The 13,627-nt window shown below is 40.2% G+C and overlaps 43 pseudogenes; all 43 read right to left on the reverse strand.

Moving 5' to 3' along the window:
• Window positions 1-21: 21 nt before the first annotated feature.
• On the reverse strand, window positions 22-140 carry LOC142744553 (5S ribosomal RNA; annotated as a pseudogene).
• Window positions 141-207: 67 nt separating this feature from the next.
• LOC142744539 (5S ribosomal RNA) lies at window positions 208-326 on the reverse strand (annotated as a pseudogene).
• A 252-nt stretch (window positions 327-578) lies between these two features.
• LOC142746231 (5S ribosomal RNA) lies at window positions 579-697 on the reverse strand (annotated as a pseudogene).
• Window positions 698-764: 67 nt separating this feature from the next.
• Window positions 765-883, reverse strand: LOC142746243 (5S ribosomal RNA; annotated as a pseudogene).
• Window positions 884-1,135: 252 nt separating this feature from the next.
• Window positions 1,136-1,254, reverse strand: LOC142744946 (5S ribosomal RNA; annotated as a pseudogene).
• Window positions 1,255-1,694: 440 nt separating this feature from the next.
• LOC142746014 (5S ribosomal RNA) lies at window positions 1,695-1,813 on the reverse strand (annotated as a pseudogene).
• A 230-nt stretch (window positions 1,814-2,043) lies between these two features.
• On the reverse strand, window positions 2,044-2,162 carry LOC142746204 (5S ribosomal RNA; annotated as a pseudogene).
• A 67-nt stretch (window positions 2,163-2,229) lies between these two features.
• Window positions 2,230-2,348, reverse strand: LOC142744053 (5S ribosomal RNA; annotated as a pseudogene).
• A 67-nt stretch (window positions 2,349-2,415) lies between these two features.
• Window positions 2,416-2,534, reverse strand: LOC142745611 (5S ribosomal RNA; annotated as a pseudogene).
• A 254-nt stretch (window positions 2,535-2,788) lies between these two features.
• On the reverse strand, window positions 2,789-2,907 carry LOC142744473 (5S ribosomal RNA; annotated as a pseudogene).
• A 67-nt stretch (window positions 2,908-2,974) lies between these two features.
• LOC142744400 (5S ribosomal RNA) lies at window positions 2,975-3,093 on the reverse strand (annotated as a pseudogene).
• Window positions 3,094-3,160: 67 nt separating this feature from the next.
• Window positions 3,161-3,279, reverse strand: LOC142746210 (5S ribosomal RNA; annotated as a pseudogene).
• Window positions 3,280-3,346: 67 nt separating this feature from the next.
• On the reverse strand, window positions 3,347-3,465 carry LOC142744313 (5S ribosomal RNA; annotated as a pseudogene).
• Window positions 3,466-3,532: 67 nt separating this feature from the next.
• LOC142745302 (5S ribosomal RNA) lies at window positions 3,533-3,651 on the reverse strand (annotated as a pseudogene).
• A 618-nt stretch (window positions 3,652-4,269) lies between these two features.
• LOC142746046 (5S ribosomal RNA) lies at window positions 4,270-4,388 on the reverse strand (annotated as a pseudogene).
• A 253-nt stretch (window positions 4,389-4,641) lies between these two features.
• LOC142744458 (5S ribosomal RNA) lies at window positions 4,642-4,760 on the reverse strand (annotated as a pseudogene).
• A 67-nt stretch (window positions 4,761-4,827) lies between these two features.
• Window positions 4,828-4,946, reverse strand: LOC142745166 (5S ribosomal RNA; annotated as a pseudogene).
• Window positions 4,947-5,199: 253 nt separating this feature from the next.
• On the reverse strand, window positions 5,200-5,318 carry LOC142745247 (5S ribosomal RNA; annotated as a pseudogene).
• Window positions 5,319-5,944: 626 nt separating this feature from the next.
• LOC142746222 (5S ribosomal RNA) lies at window positions 5,945-6,063 on the reverse strand (annotated as a pseudogene).
• Window positions 6,064-6,130: 67 nt separating this feature from the next.
• On the reverse strand, window positions 6,131-6,249 carry LOC142745793 (5S ribosomal RNA; annotated as a pseudogene).
• Window positions 6,250-6,502: 253 nt separating this feature from the next.
• Window positions 6,503-6,621, reverse strand: LOC142744761 (5S ribosomal RNA; annotated as a pseudogene).
• Window positions 6,622-6,688: 67 nt separating this feature from the next.
• On the reverse strand, window positions 6,689-6,807 carry LOC142747184 (5S ribosomal RNA; annotated as a pseudogene).
• Window positions 6,808-7,425: 618 nt separating this feature from the next.
• LOC142745733 (5S ribosomal RNA) lies at window positions 7,426-7,544 on the reverse strand (annotated as a pseudogene).
• A 67-nt stretch (window positions 7,545-7,611) lies between these two features.
• On the reverse strand, window positions 7,612-7,730 carry LOC142746223 (5S ribosomal RNA; annotated as a pseudogene).
• Window positions 7,731-7,797: 67 nt separating this feature from the next.
• LOC142745867 (5S ribosomal RNA) lies at window positions 7,798-7,916 on the reverse strand (annotated as a pseudogene).
• A 253-nt stretch (window positions 7,917-8,169) lies between these two features.
• On the reverse strand, window positions 8,170-8,288 carry LOC142744762 (5S ribosomal RNA; annotated as a pseudogene).
• A 67-nt stretch (window positions 8,289-8,355) lies between these two features.
• LOC142745167 (5S ribosomal RNA) lies at window positions 8,356-8,474 on the reverse strand (annotated as a pseudogene).
• Window positions 8,475-8,541: 67 nt separating this feature from the next.
• LOC142746987 (5S ribosomal RNA) lies at window positions 8,542-8,660 on the reverse strand (annotated as a pseudogene).
• A 67-nt stretch (window positions 8,661-8,727) lies between these two features.
• LOC142745248 (5S ribosomal RNA) lies at window positions 8,728-8,846 on the reverse strand (annotated as a pseudogene).
• A 626-nt stretch (window positions 8,847-9,472) lies between these two features.
• LOC142746225 (5S ribosomal RNA) lies at window positions 9,473-9,591 on the reverse strand (annotated as a pseudogene).
• Window positions 9,592-9,658: 67 nt separating this feature from the next.
• LOC142747014 (5S ribosomal RNA) lies at window positions 9,659-9,777 on the reverse strand (annotated as a pseudogene).
• Window positions 9,778-10,030: 253 nt separating this feature from the next.
• Window positions 10,031-10,149, reverse strand: LOC142744281 (5S ribosomal RNA; annotated as a pseudogene).
• Window positions 10,150-10,216: 67 nt separating this feature from the next.
• Window positions 10,217-10,335, reverse strand: LOC142744900 (5S ribosomal RNA; annotated as a pseudogene).
• Window positions 10,336-10,402: 67 nt separating this feature from the next.
• LOC142746123 (5S ribosomal RNA) lies at window positions 10,403-10,520 on the reverse strand (annotated as a pseudogene).
• A 67-nt stretch (window positions 10,521-10,587) lies between these two features.
• Window positions 10,588-10,706, reverse strand: LOC142745750 (5S ribosomal RNA; annotated as a pseudogene).
• Window positions 10,707-11,147: 441 nt separating this feature from the next.
• LOC142746719 (5S ribosomal RNA) lies at window positions 11,148-11,266 on the reverse strand (annotated as a pseudogene).
• Window positions 11,267-11,333: 67 nt separating this feature from the next.
• On the reverse strand, window positions 11,334-11,452 carry LOC142744401 (5S ribosomal RNA; annotated as a pseudogene).
• A 254-nt stretch (window positions 11,453-11,706) lies between these two features.
• Window positions 11,707-11,825, reverse strand: LOC142747270 (5S ribosomal RNA; annotated as a pseudogene).
• Window positions 11,826-11,892: 67 nt separating this feature from the next.
• Window positions 11,893-12,011, reverse strand: LOC142745595 (5S ribosomal RNA; annotated as a pseudogene).
• A 618-nt stretch (window positions 12,012-12,629) lies between these two features.
• On the reverse strand, window positions 12,630-12,748 carry LOC142744712 (5S ribosomal RNA; annotated as a pseudogene).
• Window positions 12,749-12,979: 231 nt separating this feature from the next.
• Window positions 12,980-13,098, reverse strand: LOC142746745 (5S ribosomal RNA; annotated as a pseudogene).
• A 67-nt stretch (window positions 13,099-13,165) lies between these two features.
• Window positions 13,166-13,284, reverse strand: LOC142745635 (5S ribosomal RNA; annotated as a pseudogene).
• Window positions 13,285-13,351: 67 nt separating this feature from the next.
• LOC142745751 (5S ribosomal RNA) lies at window positions 13,352-13,470 on the reverse strand (annotated as a pseudogene).
• Between the last annotated feature and the right edge of the window lie 157 nt (window positions 13,471-13,627).

A 13,627-nucleotide genomic window follows, 5' to 3' on the forward strand; every position in this document is an offset into this window, starting at 1 on the left:
AATCTAAACGACATAATAAAAAGTCAACCGCACCACGAATTCCCAGACAGTCTCCCACACTGGTACTAGCAAGGCCTTAAGCTGTGTAACTTCTGCGATCTGACGAGAGCAGGCACATTCAGCCTAGAATGGCCATTGACGTTAAATGCTTTAATCCATAGTCCTATTTAATCTATTGTGAAACAAAATCTAAACGACATAATAAAAAGTCAACTGCACCACGGATTCCCAGACAGACTCCCACAATGGTACTAGCGAAGCCTTAAGCTGTGTAACTTCTGCGATCTGACGAGAGCAGGCACATTCAGCTTAGAATGGCAATTGACATTAAATGCTTTAATCCATAGTCCTTTTTAATCGATTGTGAAACAAAATCTAAACGACATAATAAAAGTCAACCGCTCCACGGATTCACAGACAGTCTCCCACACTGGTACTAGCGAGGCGTTAAGCTGTGTAACTTCTGCGATCTGACGAGAGCAGGCACATTCAGCTTAGAATGGCCATTGACATAAAATGATTTAATCCATAGTCCTTTTTAATCGATTGTGAAACAAAATCTAAACGACATAATAAAAAGTCAACCGCACCACGGATTCCCAGACAGTCTCCCACACTGGTACTAGCGAGGCCTTAAGCTGTGTAACTTCTGCGATCTGACGAGAGCAGGCACATTCAGCTTAGAATGGCCATTGACATAAAATGATTTAATCCATAGTCCTTTTTAATCGATTGTGAAACAAAATCTAAACTACATAATAAAAAGTCAACCGCACCACGGATTCCCAGACAGTCTCCCACACTGGTACTAGCGAGGCCTTAAGCTGTGTAACTTCTGCGATCTGACGAGAGCAGGCACATTCAGCTTAGAATGGCCATTGACATTAAATGCTTTAATCCATAGTCCATTTTAATCGATTGGGAAACAAATCTAAACGACATAATAAAAAGTCAACCGCACCTCGGATTCCCAGACAGTCTCTCACACTCGTACTAGCAAGGGCTTAAGCTGTGTAACTTCTGCAATCTGACGAGAGCAGGCACATTCAGCTTAGAATGGCTTTTGACATTAAAAGCCTTAATCCATAGTCCTATTTAATCTATTGTGAAACAAAATCTAAACGACATAATAAAAAGCCAACCGCACCACGGATTCCCAGCCAGTCTCCCACACTGGTACTAGCGAGGCCTTAAGCTGTGTAACTTCTGCGATCTGACGAGAGCAGGCACATTCAGCTTAGAATGACCATTGACATTAATTGCTTTAATCCATAGTCCATTTTAATCGATTGTGAAACAAATCTAAACGACATAATAAAAAGTCAACCGCACCTCGGATTCCCAGACAGTCTCTCACACTCGTACTAGCGAGGCCTTAAAGTGTTATATATCTGCGATTTGAAGAGAAAAGGCACATTTAAGCTTAGAATGTCTATTAACTTTTAAAGCTTTAGTCTATTTTTATTTTTAAACAATTGTGAAAGAAAGTCTAAACGACATAATAAAAAGTCAACAGCACCACGGAAGCCCAGAAAGTCTCCCACACTGGTACTAGCGAGGTGTTAAAGTGCTATTGATCTGCGATTTGACGAGAAAAGGCACATTTCACCTAAGAATAGCCATTAACTTTTAAAGCTTTCGTTTATTATTATTTTTAATCGATTGTAAAACAAATTCTAAACGACATAATAAAAAGTCAACTGCACCATGGATTCCCAGACAGTCTCCCACACTGGTACTAGCGAGGCCTTAAGCTGTGTAACTTCTGCGATCAGATGAGAGCAGGCACATTCAGATTAGAATGGCCATTGACAATAACTGCTTTAATCCATAGTCCTATTTAATCTATTGTGAAACAAAATCTAAACAACATAATAAATAGATAGTCTCCCACACTGGTACTAGCGAGGCCTTAAGCTGTGTAACTTCTGCGATCTGACGAGAGCAGGCACATTCAGCTTAGAATGGCCATTGACATTAAATGCTTTAATCCATAGTCGTTTTTAATCGATTGTGAAACAAAATCTAAACTACATAATAAAAAGGCAACCGCACCACGGATTCCCAGACAGTCTCCCACACTGGTACTAGTGAGGCCTTAAGCTGTGTAACTTCTGCGATCTGACGAGAGCAGGCACATTCAGCTTAGAATGGCCTTTGACATTAAAAGCTTTAATCCATAGTCCGATTTAATCTATTGTCAAACAAAATCTAAACGACATAATAAAATGTCAACCGCACCACGGATTCCCAGACAGTCTCCCACACTAGTACTAGCGAGGCCTTAAGCTGTGTAACTTCTGCGATCTGACGAGAGCAGGGACATTCAGCTTAGAATGGCCATTGACATTAAATGCTTTAATCCATAGTCCTTTTTAATCGATTGTGAAACAAAATCTAAACGACATAATAAAAATTCAACCGCACCACGGATTCCCAGACAGTCTCCCACACTGGTACTAGCAAGGCCTTAAGCTGTGTAACTTCTGCGATCTGACGAGAGCAGGCACATTCAGCTTAGAATGGCCATTGACGTTAAATGCTTTAATCCATAGTCCTATTTAATCTATTGTGAAACAAAATCTAAACGACATAATAAAAAGTCAACCGCACCTCGGATTCCCAGACAGTCTCTCACACTCGTACTAGCGAGGCCTTAAAGTGTTATATATCTGCGATTTGACGAGAAAAGGCACATTTAAGCTTAGAATGGCTATTAACTTTTAAAGCTTTAGTCTATTTTTATTTTTAATCTATTGTGAAACAAAATCTAAACGACATAATAAAAAGTCAACTGCACCACGGATTCCCAGACAGTCTCCCACACTGGTACTAGCGAGGACTTAAGCTGTGTAACTTCTGCGATCTGATGAGAGCAGGCACATTCAGCTTAGAATGGCCATTGACAATAACTGGGTTAATCCATAGTCCTATTTAATCTATTGTGAAACAAAATCTAAACGACATAATAAAAAGGCAACCGCACCACGGATTCCCAGACAGTCTCCCACACTGGTACTAGCGAGGCCTTAAGCTGTGTAACTTCTGCGATCTGACGAGAGCAGGCACATTCAGCTTAGAATGGCCATTGACATTAAATGCTTTAATCCATAGTCCTTTTTAATCGATTGTGAAACAAAATCTAAACGACATAATAAAAAGTCAACCGCACCACGGATTCCCAGACAGTCTCCCACACTGGTACTAGCGAGGCCTTAAGCTGTGTAACTTCTGCGATCTGACGAGAGCAGGCACATTCAGCTTAGAATGGCCTTTTACATTAAAAGCCTTAATCCATAGTCCTATTTAATCTATTGTGAAACAAAATCTAAATGACATAATAAAAAGTCAACCGCACCACGCATTCCCAGACAGTCTCCCACACTGGTACTAGCGAGGCCTTAAGCTGTGTAACTTCTGCGATCTGACGAGAGCAGGTACATTCAGCTTAGAATGGCCATTGACGTTAAATGCTTTAATCCATAGTCCTATTTAATCTATTGTGAAACAAAATCTAAACGACATAATAAAAAGTCAACCGCACCACGGATTCCCAGACAGTCTCCCACACTGGTACTAGCGATGCCTTAAGCTGTGTAACTTCTGCGATCTGACGAGAGCAGGCACATTCAGCTTAGAATGGCCATTGACATTAAATGCTTTAATCCATAGTCCTTTTTAATCGATTGTGAAACAAAATCTAAACGACATAATAAAAAGTTAACCGCACCACGGATTCCCAGACAGTCTCCCACACTGGTACTAGCAAGCCCTTAAGCTGTGTAACTTCTGCGATCTGACAAGAGCAGGCACATTCAGCTTAGAATGGCCATTGACATTAAATGCTTTAATCCATAGTCCATTTTAATCGATTGTGAAACAAATCTAAACGACATAATAAAAAGTCAACCGCACCTCGGACAGTCTCTCACACTCGTAGTAGCGAGGCCTTAAAGTGTTATATATCTGCGATTTGACGAGAAAAGGCACATTTAAGCTTAGAATGGCTATTAACTTTTAAAGCTTTAGTCTATTTTTATTTTTAAACAATTGTGAAAGAAATTCTAAACGACATAATAAAAAGTCAACAGCACCACGGAAGCCCAGAAAGTCTCCCACACTGGTACTAGCGAGGTTTTAAAGTGTTATTGACCTGCGATTTTACAAAAAAAGGCACATTTCACCTAAGAATAGCCATTAACTTTTAAAGCTTTAGTTTATTATTATTTTTAATCGATTGTGAAACAAATTCTAAACGACATAATAAAAAGTCAACCGCACCATGGATTCCCAGACAGTCTCCCAAACTGGTACTAGCGAGGCCTTAAGCTGTGTAACTTCTGCGATCTGACGAGAGCAGGCACATTCAACTTAGAATGGCCATTGACAATAACTGCTTTAATCTATAGTCCTATTTAATCTATTGTGAAACAAAATCTAAACAACATAATGAAAAGGCAGCCGCACCACGGATTCCCAGACAGTCTCCCACATTGGTACTAGCGAGGCCTTAAGCGGTGTAATTTCTGCGATCTGACGAGAGCAGGCACATTCAGCTTAGAATAGCCATTGACATTAAATGCTTTAATCCATAGTCCTTTTTAATCGATTGTGAAACAAAATCTAAACGACATAATAAAAAGTCAACCGCACCACAGATTCCCAGACAGTCTCCCACACTGGTACTAGCGAGGCCTTAAGCTGTGTAACTTCTGCGATCTGACGAGAGCAGGCACATACAGCTTAGAATGGCCATTGACATTAAAAGCCTTAATCCATAGTCCTATTTAATCTATTGTGAAACAAAATCTAAACGACATAATAAAAAGTCAAACGCACCACGGATTCCCAGACAGTCTCCCACACTGGTACTAGCGAGGCCTTAAGCTGTGTAACTTCTGCGATCTGACGAGAGCAGGGACATTCAGCTTAGAATGGCCATTGACTTTAAATGTTTTAATCCATAGTCCTTTTTAATCGATTGTGAAACAAAATCTAAACGACATAATAAACATTCAACCGCACCACGGATTCCCAGACAGTCTCCCACACTGGTACTAGCGAGGCCTTAAGCTGTGTAACTTCTGCGATCTAACGAGAGAAGGCACATTCAGCTTAGAATGGACATTGACATTAAATGCTTTAATCCATAGTCCTATTTAATCTATTGTGAAACAAAATCTAAACAACATAATAAAAAGTCAACCGCACCACGAATTCCCAGACAGTCTCCCACACTGATACTAGCGAGGCCTTAAGCTGTGTAACTTCTGCGATCCGACGAGAGCAGGCACATTCAGCTTAGAATGGCCATTGACATTAAATGCTTTAATCCATAGTCCTTTTTAATCGATTGTGAAACAAAATCTAAACGACATAATAAAAAGTCAACCGCACCTCGGATTCCCAGACAGTCTCTCACACTCGTACTAGCGAGGCCTTAAAGTGTTATATATCTGCGATTTGACGAGAAAAGGCACATTTAAGCTTAGAATGGCTATTAACTTTTAAAGCTTTAGTCTATTTTTATTTTTAAACAATTGTGAAAGAAATTCTAAACGACATAATAAAACCTCAACCGCACCATGGATTCCCAGACAGTCTCCCACACTGGTACTAGCGAGGCCTTAAGCTGTGTAAATTCTGCGATCTGACGAGAGCAGGGACATTCAGCTTAGAATGGCCATTGACATTAAATGCTTTAATCCATAGTCCTTTTTAATCGATTGTGAAACAAAATCTAAACGACATTATAAACTTTCAACCGGACCACGGATTCCCAGACAGTCTCCCACACTGGTACTAGCGAGGCCTTAAGCTGTGTAACTTCTGCGATCTGACAAGAGCAAGTACATTCAGCTTAGAATGGCCATTGACGTTAAATGCTTTAATCCATAGTCCTATTTAATCTATTGTGAAACAAAATCTAAACGACATAATAAAAAGGCAACCGCACCACGGATTCCCAGACAGTCTCCCACACTGGTACTAGCGAGGCCTTAAGTTGTGTAACTTCTGCGATCTGACGAGAGCAGGGACATTCAGCTTAGAATGGCCATTGACATTAAATGCTTTAATCCATAGTCCTTTTTAATCGATTGTGAAACAAAATCTAAACGACATAATAAAAAGTCAACCGCACCACGGATTCCCAGATAGTCTCCCACACTGGTACTAGCGAGGCCTTAAGCTGTGTAACTTCTGCGATCTGACGATAGCAGGCACATTCAGCTTAGAATGGCCATTGACATTAAAAGCCTTAATCCATAGTCCTTTTTAATCGATTGTGAAACAAAATCTAAACTACATAATAAAATTTCAACCGGACCACGGATTCCCAGACAGTCTCCCACACTGGTACTAGCGAGGCCTTAAGCTGTGTAAATTCTGCGATCTGACGAGAGCAGGGCCATTCAGCTTAGAATGGCCATTGACATTAGATGCTTTAATCCATAGTCCTTTTTAATCGATTGTGAAACAAAATCTAAACGACATAATAAAAAGGCAACCGCACCACGGATTCCCAGACAGTCTCCCACACTGGTACTAGCGAGGCCTTAAGCTGTGTAACTTCTGCGATCTGACGAGAGCAGGCACATACAGCTTAGAATGGCCATTGACATTAAAAGCCTTAATCCATAGTCCTATTTAATCTATTGTGAAACAAAATCTAAACGACATAATAAAAAGTCAAACGCACCACGGATTCCCAGACAGTCTCCCACACTGGTACTAGCGAGCCCTTAAGCTGTGTAACTTCTGCGATCTGACGAGAGCAGGGACATTCAGCTTAGAATGGCCATTGACTTTAAATGTTTTAATCCATAGTCCTTTTTAATCGATTGTGAAACAAAATCTAAACGACATAATAAAAAGTCTACCGCACCACGGATTCCCAGACAGTCTCCCACACTGGTACTAGCAAGCCCTTAAGCTGTGTAACTTCTGCGATCTGACAAGAGCAGGCACATTCAGCTTAGAATGGCCATTGACATTAAATGCTTTAATCCATAGTCCATTTTAATCGATTGTGAAACAAATCTAAACGACATAATAAAAAGTCAACCGCACCTCGGACAGTCTCTCACACTCGTAGTAGCGAGGCCTTAAAGTGTTATATATCTGCGATTTGACGAGAAAAGGCACATTTAAGCTTAGAATGGCTATTAACTTTTAAAGCTTTAGTCTATTTTTATTTTTAAACAATTGTGAAAGAAATTCTAAACGACATAATAAAAAGTCAACAGCACCACGGAAGCCCAGAAAGTCTCCCACACTGGTACTAGCGAGGTTTTAAAGTGTTATTGACCTGCGATTTTACGAAAAAAGGCACATTTCACCTAAGAATAGCCATTAACTTTTAAAGCTTTAGTTTATTATTATTTTTAATCGATTGTGAAACAAATTCTAAACGACATAATAAAAAGTCAACCGCACCATGGATTCCCAGACAGTCTCCCACACTGGTACTAGCGAGGCCTTAAGCTGTGTAACTTCTGCGATCTGACGAGAGCAGGCACATTCAACTTAGAATGGCCATTGACGTTAAATGCTTTAATCCATAGTCCTATTTAATCTATTGTGAAACAAAATCTAAACGACATAATAAAAAGGCAACCGCACCACGGATTCCCAGACAGTCTCCCACACTGGTACTAGCGAGGCCTTAAGTTGTGTAACTTCTGCGATCTGACGAGAGCAGGGACATTCAGCTTAGAATGGCCATTGACATTAAATGCTTTAATCCATAGTCCTTTTTAATCGATTGTGAAACAAAATCTAAACGACATAATAAAAAGTCAACCGCACCACGGATTCCCAGACAGTCTCCCACACTGGTACTAGCGAGGCCTTAAGCTGTGTAACTTCTGCGATCTGACGATAGCAGGCACATTCAGCTTAGAATGGCCATTGACATTAAAAGCCTTAATCCATAGTCCTTTTTAATCGATTGTGAAACAAAATCTAAACGACATAATAAAATTTCAACCGGACCACGGATTCCCAGACAGTCTCCCACACTGGTACTAGCGAGGCCTTAAGCTGTGTAAATTCTGCGATCTGACGAGAGCAGGGCCATTCAGCTTAGAATGGCCATTGACATTAAATGCTTTAATCCATAGTCCTTTTTAATCGATTGTGAAACAAAATCTAAACGACATAATAAAAAGGCAACCGCACCACGGATTCCCAGACAGTCTCCCACACTGGTACTAGCGAGGCCTTAAGCTGTGTAACTTCTGCGATCTGACGAGAGCAGGCACATACAGCTTAGAATGGCCATTGACATTAAAAGCTTTAATCCATAGTCCTATTTAATCTATTGTGAAACAAAATCTAAACGACATAATAAAAAGTCAAACGCACCACGGATTCCCAGACAGTCTCCCACACTGGTACTAGCGAGGCCTTAAGCTGTGTAACTTCTGCGATCTGACGAGAGCAGGGACATTCAGCTTAGAATGGCCATTGACTTTAAATGTTTTAATCCATAGTCCTTTTTAATCGATTGTGAAACAAAATCTAAACGACATAATAAACATTCAACCGCACCACGGATTCCCAGACAGTCTCCCACACTGGTACTAGCGAGGCCTTAAGCTGTGTAACTTCTGCGATCTGACGAGAGAAGGCACATTCAGCTTAGAATGGCCATTGACATTAAATGCTTTAATCCATAGTCCTATTTAATCTATTGTGAAACAAAATCTAAACAACATAATAAAAAGTCAACCGCACCACGAATTCCCAGACAGTCTCCCACACTGATACTAGCGAGGCCTTAAGCTGTGTAACTTCTGCGATCCGACGAGAGCAGGCACATTCAGCTTAGAATGGCCATTGACATTAAATGCTTTAATCCATAGTCCTTTTTAATCGATTGTGAAACAAAATCTAAACGACATAATAAAAAGTCAACCGCACCTCGGATTCCCAGACAGTCTCTCACACTCGTACTAGCGAGGCCTTAAAGTGTTATATATCTGCGATTTGACGAGAAAAGGCACATTTAAGCTTAGAATGGCTATTAACTTTTAAAGCTTTAGTCTATTTTTATTTTTAAACAATTGTGAAAGAAATTCTAAACGACATAATAAAACCTCAACCGCACCATGGATTCCCAGACAGTCTCCCACACTGGTACTAGCGAGGCCTTAAGCTGTGTAAATTCTGCGATCTGACGAGAGCAGGGACATTCAGCTTAGAATGGCCATTGACATTAAATGCTTTAATCCATTGTCCTTTTTAATCGATTGTGAAACAAAATCTAAACGACATTATAAACTTTCAACCGGACCACGGATTCCCAGACAGTCTCCCACACTGGTACTAGCGAGGCCTTAAGCTGTGTAACTTCTGCGATCTGACAAGAGCAAGTACATTCAGCTTAGAATGGCCATTGACGTTAAATGCTTTAATCCATAGTCCTATTTAATCTATTGTGAAACAAAATCTAAACGACATAATAAAAAGGCAACCGCACCACGGATTCCCAGACAGTCTCCCACACTGGTACTAGCGAGGCCTTAAGTTGTGTAACTTCTGCGATCTGACGAGAGCAGGGACATTCAGCTTAGAATGGCCATTGACATTAAATGCTTTAATCCATAGTCCTTTTTAATCGATTGTGAAACAAAATCTAAACGACATAATAAAAAGTCAACCGCACCACGGATTCCCAGACAGTCTCCCACACTGGTACTAGCGAGGCCTTAAGCTGTGTAACTTCTGCGATCTGGCGATAGCAGGCACATTCAGCTTAGAATGGCCATTGACATTAAAAACCTTAATCCATAGTCCTTTTTAATCGATTGTGAAACAAAATCTAAACGACATAATAAAATTTCAACCGGACCACGGATTCCCAGACAGTCTCCCACACTGGTACTAGCGAGGCCTTAAGCTGTGTAAATTCTGCGATCTGACGAGAGCAGGGCCATTCAGCTTAGAATGGCCATTGACATTAAATGCTTTAATCCATAGTCCTTTTTAATCGATTGTGAAACAAAATCTAAACGACATAATAAAAAGGCAACCGCACCACGGATTCCCAGACAGTCTCCCACACTGGTACTAGCGAGGCCTTAAGCTGTGTAATTTCTGCGATCTGACGAGAGCAGGCACATTCAGCTTAGAATGGCCATTGACATTAAATGCTTTAATCCATAGTCCTTTTTAATCGATTGTGAAACAAAATCTAAACAACATAATAAAAAGTCAACCGCACCACGGATTCCCAGACAGTCTCCCACACTGGTACTAGCGAGGCCTTAAGTTGTGTAACTTCTGCGATCTGACGAGAGCAGGCACATTCAGCTTAGAATGGCCATTGACATTAAATGCTTTAATCCATAGTCCTTTTTAATCGATTGTGAAACAAAATCTAAACGACATAATAAAAAGTCAACCGCACCACGGATTCCCAGACAGTCTCCCACACTGGTACTAGCGAGGCCTTAAGCTGTGTATTTCTGCGATCTGACGAGAGCAGGCACATTCAGCTTAGAATGGCCATTGACATTAAATGCTTTAATCCATAGTCCTTTTTAATCGATTGTGAAACAAAATCTAAACGACATAATAAAAAGTCAACCGCACCACGGATTCCCAGACAGTCTCCCACACTGGTACTAGCAAGGCCTTAAGCTGTGTAACTTCTGCGATCTGACAAGAGCAGGCACATTCAGCTTAGAATGGCCATTGACATTAAATGCTTTAATCCATAGTACTTTTTAATCGATTGTGAAACAAAATCTAAACGACATAATAAAAAGTCAACCGCACCTCGGATTCCCAGACAGTCTCTCACACTCGTACTAGCGAGTCCTTAAAGTGTTATATATCTGCGATTTGACGAGAAAAGGCACATTTAAGCTTAGAATGTCTATTAACTTTTAAAGCTTTAGTCTATTTTTATTTTTAAACAATTGTGAAAGAAATTCTAAACGACATAATAAAAAGTCAACAGCACCACGGAAGCCCAGAAAGTCTCCCACACTGGTACTAGCGAGGTGTTAAAGTGTTATTGTTCTGCGATTTGACGAGAAAAGGCACATTTCACCTAAGAATAGCCATTAACTTTTAAAGCTTTAGTTTATTATTATTTTTAATCGATTGTGAAACAAATTCTAAACGACATAATAAAAAGTCAACTGCACCATGGATTCCCAGACAGTCTCCCACACTGGTACTAGCGAGGGCTTAAGCTGTGTAACTTCTGCGATCAGACGAGAGCAGGCACATTCAGCTTAGAATGGCCATTGACGATAACTGCTTTAATCCATAGTCCTATTTAATCTATTGTGAAACAAAATCTAAACAACATAATAAAAAGGCAACCGCACCACGGATTCCCAGACAGTCTCCCACACTGGTACTAGCGAGGCCTTAAGCTGTGTAACTTCTGCGATCTGACGAGAGCAGGCACATTCAGCTTAGAATGGCCATTGACATTAAATGCTTTAATCCATAGTCGTTTTTAATCGATTGTGAAACAAAATCTAAACGACATAATAAAAAGTCAACCGCACCTCGGATTCCCAGACGGTCTCTCACACTCGTACTAGCGAGGCCTTAAAGTGTTATATATCTGCGATTTGATGAGAAAAGGCACATTTAAGCTTAGAATGGCTATTAACTTTTAAAGCTTTAGTCTATTTTTATTTTTAATCTATTGTGAAACAAAATCTAAACGACATAATAAAAAGTCAACTGCACCACAGATTCCCAGACAGTCTCCCACACTGGTACTAGCGAGGCCTTAAGCTGTGTAACTGCTGCGATCTGACGAGAGCAGGCACGTTCATCTTAGAATGGCCTTTGACATTAAATGCTTTAATCCATAGTCCTTTTTAATCGATTGTGAAACAAATTCTAAACGACATAATAAAAAGTCAACCGCACCATGGATTCCCAGACAGTCTCCCACACTGGTACTAGCGAGGCCTTAAGCTGTGTAACTTCTGCGATCTGACGAGAGCAGGGACATTCAGCTTAGAATGGCCATTGACTTTAAATGTTTTAATCCATAGTCCTTTTTAATCGATTGTGAAACAAAATCTAAACGACATAATAAAAAGTCTACCGCACCACGGATTCCCAGACAGTCTCCCACACTGGTACTAGCAATCCCTTAAGCTGTGTAACTTCTGCGATCTGACAAGAGCAGGCACATTCAGCTTAGAATGGCCATTGACATTAAATGCTTTAATCCATAGTCCATTTTAATCGATTGTGAAACAAATCTAAACGACATAATAAAAAGTCAACCGCACCTCGGACAGTCTCTCACACTCGTAGTAGCGAGGCCTTAAAGTGTTATATATCTGCGATTTGACGAGAAAAGGCACATTTAAGCTTAGAATGGCTATTAACTTTTAAAGCTTTAGTCTATTTTTATTTTTAAACAATTGTGAAAGAAAGTCTAAACGACATAATAAAAAGTCAACAGCACCACGGAAGCCCAGAAAGTCTCCCACACTGGTACTAGCGAGGTGTTAAAGTGTTATTGATCTGCGATTTGACGAGAAAAGGCACATTTCACCTAAGAATAGCCATTAACTTTTAAAGCTTTAGTTTATTATTATTTTTAATCGATTGTGAAACAAATTCTAAACGACATAATAAAAAGTCAACTGCACCATGGATTCCCAGACAGTCTCCCACACTGGTACTAGCGAGGCCTTAAGCTGTGTAACTTCTGCGATCAGATGAGAGCAGGCACATTCAGCTTAGAATGGCCATTGACAATAACTGCTTTAATCCATAGTCCTATTTAATCTATTGAGAAACAAAATCTAAACAACATAATAAAAAGATAGTCTCCCACACTGGTACTAGCGAGGCCTTAAGCTGTTATATATCTGCGATTTGACGAGAAAAGGCACATTTAAGCTTAGAATGGCTATTAACTTTTAAAGCTTTAGTCTATTTTTATTTTTAAACAATTGTGAAAGAAATTCTAAACGACATAATAAAACCTCAACCGCACCATGGATTCCCAGACAGTCTCCCACACTGGTACTAGCGTTGCCTTAAGCTGTTTAACTTCTGCGATCTGACGAGAGCAGGCACATACAGCTTAGAATGGCCATTGACATTAATTGCTTTAATCCATAGTCCTTTTTAATCGATTGTGAAACAAAATCTAAACGACATTATAAACTTTCAATCGGACCACGGATTCCCAGACAGTCTCCCACACTGGTACTAGCGAGGCCTTAAGCTGTTTAACTTCTGCGATCTGACGAGAGCAGGCACATACAGCTTAGAATGGCCATTGACATTAATTGCTTTAATCCATAGTCCTTTTTAATCGATTGTGAAACAAAATCTAAACGACATAATAAAAAGTCAACCGCACCACGGATTCCCAGACAGTCTCCCACACTGGTACTAGCAAGGCCTTAAGCTGTGTAACTTCTGCGATCTGACAAGAGCAGGCACATTCAGCTTAGAATGGCCATTGACATTAAATGCTTTAATCCATAGTCCATTTTAATCGATTGGGAAACAAATCTAAACGACATAATAAAAAGTCAACCGCACCTCGGATTCCCAGACAGTCTCTCACACTCGTACTAGCAAGGCCTTAAAGTGTTATATATCTGCGATTTGACGATAAAAG

The sequence above is a fragment of the Rhinoderma darwinii genome, chromosome 2 (assembly GCF_050947455.1).
Source record: "Rhinoderma darwinii isolate aRhiDar2 chromosome 2, aRhiDar2.hap1, whole genome shotgun sequence".
NCBI lineage: Eukaryota > Metazoa > Chordata > Amphibia > Anura > Rhinodermatidae > Rhinoderma > Rhinoderma darwinii.